Source organism: Triticum dicoccoides, chromosome 3A, assembly GCF_002162155.2.
Source record: "Triticum dicoccoides isolate Atlit2015 ecotype Zavitan chromosome 3A, WEW_v2.0, whole genome shotgun sequence".
NCBI lineage: Eukaryota > Viridiplantae > Streptophyta > Magnoliopsida > Poales > Poaceae > Triticum > Triticum dicoccoides.
This window is the reverse complement of record NC_041384.1, coordinates 680,021,956-680,031,254: the sequence shown is the minus strand read 5'-3', so window position 1 is coordinate 680,031,254 and position 9,299 is coordinate 680,021,956. Positions and strand designations below refer to the sequence as shown.

General features: G+C 44.0%; 1 pseudogene; it reads right to left on the bottom strand.

Moving 5' to 3' along the window:
* Positions 1 to 1,603: 1,603 nt before the first annotated feature.
* Positions 1,604 to 7,954, bottom strand: LOC119272847 (annotated as a pseudogene).
* Between the last annotated feature and the right edge of the window lie 1,345 nt (positions 7,955 to 9,299).

The following is a 9,299-nucleotide window of genomic DNA, read 5'->3' as shown; positions in this document are numbered from 1 at the left end:
TTCAAAAGTCAACTGGTTGACCGCAACCGGTCTAACGCGATCAAGAGAACTAGGAAACCAGTCAACCGCTATTTTCTTCTTAGACCGGCCCATGAGCGGGGCGCATGGGCGCCAAGAAGCTCAACAAGGCGCCCTATAGGAGCTCCCACTGGACCCAAGGGGCGGCGATCTGTCCCACTTGGCGCCATGCGCCAAAGCGGTATGGCCAGCGATTCTTCGCTTTTTTCTTTCTTTACGGTTCTTTCATGTCTCGTGCCCCTACACTCAAGGGCACCTCTCTAAGATCCCCACCTGAATGACAACAAAGGGATGCTCTGAGTAGGTCGAACATTTCTTTTTTGCAACAACAGGCTATATTGAATTACTCAGGAGGATTACAAAGTGTGTGAATACATTCTAGAAGAAAAGTAGGGTGTAATTCACCGAGATACATCTTCTACGATCCTCACTAGCCTATTTGGCACACTTGTGTGCCGCTTCATTTGCTTCTCGGTTGATATGTAGAATTGAGCAAGATTGAAAACTGGAGCTCGCATCCACATTTTCTTTTCGGCTGATATGGACAATGGAGCCAGGTCTGCTTTGAAATTTTTGCCTCATTTAGCATTCGCACGACATCTTGAGCATCACTTCCAATGATCACCTTGAGATGTCCAAGAGCAAGACAAATGCCATCACGAAGCGCCAAGGCTTTCCATAGTGCTTGCATTTTGTGCAAACCGATACCAAAATTGCTTGTGCCCGAACCAGCGCTTCGATATGGTCCCGAAGAACAACTCTCGTACTACCATAGCCATCTTGCTCATAATAGCTCGCGTCAACATTCACCTTGATGTAAGTGACCTCGGGGGGTATCCAGACCGATTTCTCCCTCGGCTCTTGTGCCGTCTTTGAGCCCACTAGCTCGGCTAGATCGTGGATGGTACCAACGGCCCATTTGAAATTCTCCATGTCTCCTATTGTTTCTTCCAGTCCAAATCATCCAGAACCCACACAAAATGATAGCAGCATACGGTTCTGAAACTTGTTTGCCATCAACAATATCTGCAGCACATGAATCCGAATGAAGAGAGGGGATTCTGACTAGAAGGAAGCAAAGTTCAGACCAGAACAGCTTGGCCCAGGTGCAAGAGAAACGTGCATGATCAATCGTCTCCTCAACACCAGAATCTTCACAGAAAGGAATCTGCTCAACATGTCGTTCTTGCAGAACATGGACATGCCACCAACCAAAGAACGCTTACATGTTTCATCAAGCACATGGATCAAAAACGATGGGCTCTAGGGAGTCTACGCTCACTTTACCAGCAGGCTAAATTCTAATACCTGCCTTGTCTGCTTCCATGCAAGCAAGGTTGAGATGACACGAGATAACAGATGATCCAATCAACTGAGTCAAGAGCTAATATTAGTGTCTATATATATACACACACGAAGCGCTAATGCACTACCTTAACACGACGACTCCATAATATGCGGCATGCAATTCTAGGACGTACAAGTAGTAATTTAAACGGGGAGTGAGGATACGCCAAGGCGTTCTTTTAGGTGGTGGTTACATGTTCAGTGACTTTCAAGTTCTCCAAGGCATCAGGCACAGCACAAAAAGGGTCCCTCCTGTCTTCACCTTGGGAACTTGCGTAGGCGGTCCGAAATCACCGCGACGGTGACCAAAAGACCGGCTAAGTACGGGGTGTTCATCCTTCCGCCCAGATGAGCTTGAAGATGTTCTTGCTGGCCCCCGCGTTGACCATGTCGCTCTTGTTCTTCAGCATCTCCTCCTGGGCACGCCTATCGCCATCCTTCATAGTTACAAGGTTAAACTTTTAGTTCTACAGACATGTTGAATTGTTCTGTACATCAATTGCGTGAGGAGCAGCTAAGGATGTGTGTGTACATACACTGGTCACAACTGTTCCAATGAGTAAGTAAGATTGTATAAGTTGTATATGTAAAGAACATTGTATAAGTTGAAAGGAAAAGAGGACTCACAAGCATGGTGTATGCCTTAGCAAGCGAGAGAAGAGTGGGGTAGAGACTCGTGACAGCAAGGGCAGCTTCATCTGTCACTTGTGGCACCTGATTTAGATACAAAATAAATGAGCAAACTACTGCATGAAATGGACTACCCGGCAAACTTTGGTGGAGGTGGCTGTATTCGCCCAGTTACCTGCATAAGCTGAAGGGCGAATATATCGCTCATAGTGACCTTCTCAAGGTCAGAACACCTCTTCACAAACTCGTCGTAGGTCAGGCAAAGTCGAGAGGTATCAGCACCAGCAGAGAAGTTTCTGCTATAGTAATCAATTATAGAGCCCGTGAGGTGGCCGTATTTCTTTTCAGTGTCAGCATACCCAGTGGTTCTCTGGACATCAAATCCTTCAAGAACCTCAGTAGTGAAGCAGCTGAAATAAAAGGCATGTGGAGGAGAGTTAACAGGGCATACAGCTGACAGTCAAAGCATTGGGAACAATATTTAATAATAATGTTAAACAACGAAAAAAAGTACTACCATTCAGGGGTTGACATGATCGTCCAGGCTTCATGAGAAGAGTACATACGATGTTTTAACGCTCTCTGATCCATCTACAGTGTTTACATCCCCTTCAACTAGATATATTAGCTTCCTTAGCCCACATTTCTGCAAAGGATACAGGAAATGGAGGTATCACATCGTATTGTTGCTGAAATAACCACAGCAAACCCATATATATGGACAAGAAATACAGTTTCTTTGGGAATATGCACAATCTACAGGCTCAAGCTTATGTCTGCTAATAACATCGTCCTTCATCATCTCATACCCAAATATGGGCTATGCTTTTCAATTAATGATAACAAAGAATAAGGAAAAAAATCTCCTCGACTAAGATTAGACTCAAGCAACATCAAATCACAGGGGATAGCATGTGGGATGCCCTTTTTTACTATCAGTGAGAAATTGAAAGCATGAAGAACTGGGAAAGTTAAGATGGAAGGTTTATAATATTATTGACAAAAATCAAAGCTATTTTCAGATGGTACCTTCAGTCTTAGTTTTTGATCTTTGTATCTGTTGTCTTTAATTGAGCCAAGTAAATCATCCACATTTTTCCTTTCAACAATGAAATCAAGAACATACTCCGTGTCAAGTTCTTTATGGCGAGCAATCCAAAGAGCATCTCCAACAGGCAAGTGTTTAATCTGGATGACATGGTTCAAACAGAAGGATCAGCACCATTTTCTTTGGCACATTATATGAACAGTTCAATCTATGCAAAGCAACTTTGGTAATATTATTATGCTGTCTCCTTGCGCACAAGCAAGAAAAGTATGCAGTCAGCAATCATCAACACGGTGGGGCAGTGACCAAACATATCAGATAATTAATCCAGCAGTACAGGGCATTTAATTTAGAGCCGTGTTGATGCATATAATGACTTTTAGCAGTGTATTTTGGTTGTCTGAAGAAATGAACAAGGATAACACCCAGAGGAGTACTGATGAATTAGATACAAGAAGAAAGGAAAGGGCAAACAGGGTTAAACAAAGAAGAGTTTACATAACTCTCAATCCAACTAACCTCTACAGGAATATTAAACTGCGAGCGTATATTATCAACAACTTTTCTTCTGGAACGGGGCCTGCACAAAAAGGGAGCAATCATAAGAGAACTGAATTCTGATGCATACATGGATGATTAAATAAAACAAAAAACTATTGGGTGCAACAATAATCAATTTGTTTCCTTGGAAAATCGTTTAATTAAACAACATACAGAATACACAGAAGCAGAAGGTTAAACAGTTCAAGTAACACGAGATAACGAATCAAAGTGTCATCGAAATTCACAATTCCAGCAGTAAGTGGATAAATATGTGAAATCCCTTGCCTATCTTATTTTACCAGAAATAAGATTAACATGAAGAATAGAGTGCCCTTGCAGGTCATGCGAAAGAGAAACTAGGTAAGCATACTCCCAATCCTCAGTTACTTTACCCTCCTCAAAAGATGTTTTTATTTGGGGGGGGGACATATATTGTTTATTTGCTAAGACAGCCTTAATATGATCCTACTTAAATATCAGACACAACTAAAAATACAACTCATGAGTAAGATACGATCATACAGACCCGAAAGTATCTCGATCATACAATATCAACACCACTTCATAAGCTTTCAGAAAACTTTCATTAGATTGATGAGGTGGCACAGCTAGTAAACACTTTTCAGCAGAACCCTGACGTTAGAAAAGAAATGTTGCATTATGTTCCATTTGAAAAAGAAGGGTACGGAAAGGGAAATTCAAGTGTACCATAGCACTAAACGATTGCTGTCCAAACATTCCTCGAGATGAAAGAGGAGAATTAATAGCATGGCCGTTGCCTGAAAAAATAATGGCATTAACTATAAAGATCAGCGGGGAGTAATATTTTTCTTATGGAATATATCATCATATTATATGCAAAGAAAGCATGCTGATACCAAAGGAACTAGAACTGCCTGCTTTTGAGTTTGGAAATCCACTTCTTTCAGAACCTCCATTTGAGTAAAAGGAAGTTATTATAGTGCTGCTGGGGTACAATAATTGGTTATCTGGAAATTCATACTGCATGAGCAGAAAACTTTATTAATACCTATCAGGGGACTGCTGCCGTCATATTCATCAGAATCTGAATCACTGAGCACAACTGCAGGATGACCGGTCGCCGTTAAAGGTCCTGCAGGACCATCCAATCCAGACCGTGCGAGACAATCGCGAGTTGTTTCTTTGCCCTTTTCTGTTAGGTAATACCTACAGCAAACATATACGGTGAGCCCCAAGTCTATGCTTGTTATCTCAACAGAATGTGTGTGCTTGGTAAATAAAGCCCCAGAGAGAAAGAGGAGATGCAAACTGAACAGGGCGAGCTTCTGCTTGTATTCAGGGTGGAAATAAAGGAGATAACTGTAGGACCAAAGTAATGAACAAGATCTGGTTCATGTAGCAAACTAGCATACATCTGGAACATTCCCAAATGGCCACATGTGCAAGATTTTTATAAACATGTTTCAGGTTCATATTGTGGACCAGATAAGTTCAAAGGAGCTATGGAATTGGACATGCCTACTTCTATTCCATCAATAGAAAATTGATGATATACCACTGCAGAGCTGTATGTTTAAAAGATATATTTTCTTAATTAGCTCAAAAGATTAGAGGGCATTATATTACCTAAGGCGCCAACAAGCATCAACTAGCAAACTATCAGATGTTGAAACTCTGCTAGCATATATATGACTTCACTGCTGCACTATATCAAACTTCTCCGACCAAGAGAAAAAACTGAAGTAGGAATGTTTCTTGATACAAGTTAAATTACTAGAGAACACATGTACCAAACAGCAAAAGCACACCAGAGTCCAAAGGTTAGCCGCATTTTTGGATCTAGCCGATCCACACTCAGACCAAAACATGTGAGAGGCTTTTCTATCCGGTGAATGTCGCAAGAGAATGAATCAGATAAACTAGTGCAGACACAATCATACTTAAATACTACGTGAGAACCCTATGAACCCTTTAATGAGAGTCAAGTTCATGCATACAAGTGCAATATTTTATAGCTCTGGTATCTCCTTGAGTTTGAGTCCATTGTAATATCATTTTATCATTTAAGAAAGACCAGGCAAAGTAAAAAGTTCACAATCAATAGCTAGCAGAGCCACAATAGTACATTATACAGCAATAGCCAGTGATGTGAAGGTAATGAAACTTGTCTGGTCTAATACGTGAGTATAAAACATATTGGGTTTACCCCCCCTAAAAGATCCAATTCTTTTTAGTAAATGACAGAAAAATATAACATTAACATGGGGATGAGCCTGGTACATTACTTTGCAGGATTACTCTTTTTCTCAACCAGATCCTTATTTGTTAACGTCTTCATGCTATTCCATCCAGTGTAACTGTAACCTTCATTTCGAGAATTCCTACTGTTGTTTGGGCTGCTCATAATACAACAGAGACAGTTAGTGATGCACTAAAATATCAGCTGAAATCAGCAACCGTGGCATATACTGAATCACTGAAACTGTACCCTATTGCATGTTCTGACAGACCACTGGCCTCAGCAACATCAATAAGCTCTTGCCTCATCATAAATTCCTTCCCTCTTTCCATTTCCCTAGGGGGGAAACAACTGTCAATATCCGCTGTTGCATATTCAAGTGTCTTTTCCCTTTTCCTCTGACTAAATGTTGCCCTTTGTACTAAGGTTCCACTAATTTTGCAGCGTGAACAGCAAAAATGTAGGTAAGATACCCCCCCACCCCCCCACCCCAAAAAAAATCATACCTGTAGAGTGTGATCATTATTGCATAAGCAGCTGATTTCAACCGTGGCACATAAGGTTTGTTTCATGTGTTCTTCTTCCCTGTTAAAAGGACAGTACCCTGTAAGATTATGATAATAGTCTTGTTTCCATTGAACCGAGTATTGATAAAACTAAAGGGGAAGAAGACTTGTTGCCATCCTGATGATGAAAAAGGAATAACAGATTCCAGAGGACACGTGAGCAGTCATGAAAACTATTACTCGTTTCTCCTGGTGTATTACTTGTCGGAGGAGACAAATCAAGGCTGGACCCTGGAAAGGAGTCTTCCATAACATCAACAACCCAACCTTCAACTCCCCTGACAAAAATAATAGAACTGAGGAAGCAACAACAATGATTAAAGTAATTCAGAAAATGTAAAGTTTTTCAAAAATCGATGCAACTCAATGTAGAAAGCAACGATTGATGTGTGATTTCCACATCTAAATTGAACACACAAAAGAAAAATCAAAGGGAAAGAGTTCTATATGAACCATTTCTCTGGTTATCTACTTGCAGGCAAATCCCAAGTAGAATGACAACCCTAAAGGGATGGATATAAATACACCTCGCCATATAAAAATGGCAATGGCCTGAATCGATTTCAGCATATACCTGCAGCAAATCAACGGCCGCAGCAGATGAGCAAACATAAGGGGAACTGAACTGAAACTTATGATTCCACAGATCAATAGCTATCCAAACCGAAAATCCATGCTCAGACCAAATGGGCACAACTAAAATCCCCTAAGGAGTAAGTCGTCACATCCACCGAACAAAACTAAGATTCTAGAGCTGAGGCACCCAAATCATAAACCGACCCATTCGTCTTAGAGCAGCGATGTGACCCGATACATAATCCCAAGCGCGCGACCCCGAAATCGACCGAAACCTAGCCTCGTCGCAATAGCGTAAGAGGAAAAGGTTGAGAGAAAATGCGCACTTGAGACAGGCCAGGTCGCCGGGGGTCCGGATGGGCTCCTTGGCGGTACAGACGCCGCTGTAGGCGGCGGAGAGCGCGCGGCCCTGGTGGTCCAGGAGGCCGGCCGGCTGCTGCACCGCCAAGAGCGGTGCTTCTCGAAGATCCTGGCCGCGACCTCCTCGTTCTCCCGGAGGTTCACCTTGCGCTTCTTCTTCGGCACCGACGGCGCCATCCTCGTCGTGCGGTTGGGGGCGTGGAAATGTGGGACTGGGAGGGGACTCGGGCTGTGGGAAGGGGACTGGGGTTTGGGGTTTGGGAGTGGGGAGGGAGAGCCCGCCATTACTGGTTCGGAAGTTTTGGCTTTGCGATTCACAGGTCTTTTACAGTCGAGAGTTAATTCTGCGACAGGCAAATAAAAATAAACAAATAAATAAATGCCGATGCAGTCATGATGGGACGAGACCGTGCGTATAAATCTCGGATCAATCTGATTCTTCTGTAAGAACCGGGAAAACTTTGGTTTTTGCATCCTTTGAGAAAAATAAGATCGTATACTTTTCGAATTCCTTTTGTTTGCAATTGCATGGCCAGATTTTGATAGACGTATTGTTCATGCATTTTTGAAACCATGCGAACTCACCTTGTGTGCTAAGAGCAAATCTAGCAGATTCGTCATATCTGCAATCATCTTCCGCCCCATGGAGGATATGAAGGCCAGGCGGATGTGCGCAAACCAAAAATTAAAATTGCTAGCGAAAGTGCACTATCGTGGTGAAACCGTTGTTCAAAACGCTCCAAGCGGCGCTATGCGCATATATACCCAGTTGCTGCATGAAATGGTGCGGACCGATCTTGTGGTCGCTGGAAGGCTCGAGTTACATTTAAGCGGACTGAACACGGAGAGGCCCAAAACTTCCCTAACAAAGAGAAACTCATCAAGGAAACCTATCTGTTCTATCCCATTACCTTCATTCCCTCCCATCTAGAAAGGCTGCGGCTGCGGCTCAGCGGTTCTTCGTAGCTGCGCTCGGCGGGTTAGTGGTTGCTTCGTCGAAAGCTATTGGGGATATGACCCGCCCAGGAGGGGCTGGATCAACCATTATGACGATTCATCTATAATGAAGCCCAAGAGTATACTAAGATGGCGGTTCATAGATAGGCTTGTGAGAGGCCCAAGTCCAGAGGTGGCTTAAGGCCAGTAAGTGTAAACCGCCATATACGTGTAGACTTGTAAGATACGTCACCGAGCCGAACACGTTGTATGAGCCAGCCGGGACTCTGTAGGCAGCGGGGCGTCAACCCATGTATATAAGGGGACGACCCGGCAGCGGCTTAGGGCAAGAAACATCAAATCGAAAGCCAGGCAAAGCGTCTTTGCTCCCTGGTAATCGAAACCCTAGCAATACCACCTCAAACTGGAGTAGGCCTTTACCTTCACCGCAAGGGGCCGAACCAGTATAAAGTCCCCGTGTGCTTTGTCCCGTTTTAACCCCTTTTAAGCTAACCTTGTCGTAATGGCTCCACAACTAAGTCCTACTATGAGGACCTCTGCTGTGACACTTCCACGACAGTTGGCGCCCACCGTGGGGCCAGCGCACGGTGGTTTTGAGTTCTTAAAGGGCAGCTTCGAAGGGATCAAGGGATACACTGTGGGCCGGATGACCAGGAGTCATCGCGGCAAGCTCTACATCGACGATGTAGACTAGGGCCCCGAGGCCGGCTCAATTGAGTATGTGTACCGGGTCCCCTTCGGCGGAATCCACATCTTCATCGGCAAGATTGGCGAGCCGGGCCCTAAGCCGGACATCTGCACCGACATCATCGAGACGGCTCAGCGTGCACGACCCGCCCGGGTTCCACCCCCCGTAAGGCATGTTTTCGTTGGGTTCACCCATGGGGCTGAGTTGGAAGGTTATGTCTCTGGCGGTGAGACGGAAATCTGCTCTGAGGATGAGTCCACAGGCGAGACCAATTCAATAACTGCAAGATGGATGGCTTGCGGGCTGTTCCGATGGCGACAGTATTCCGGAGCCCCGCGAGCCACC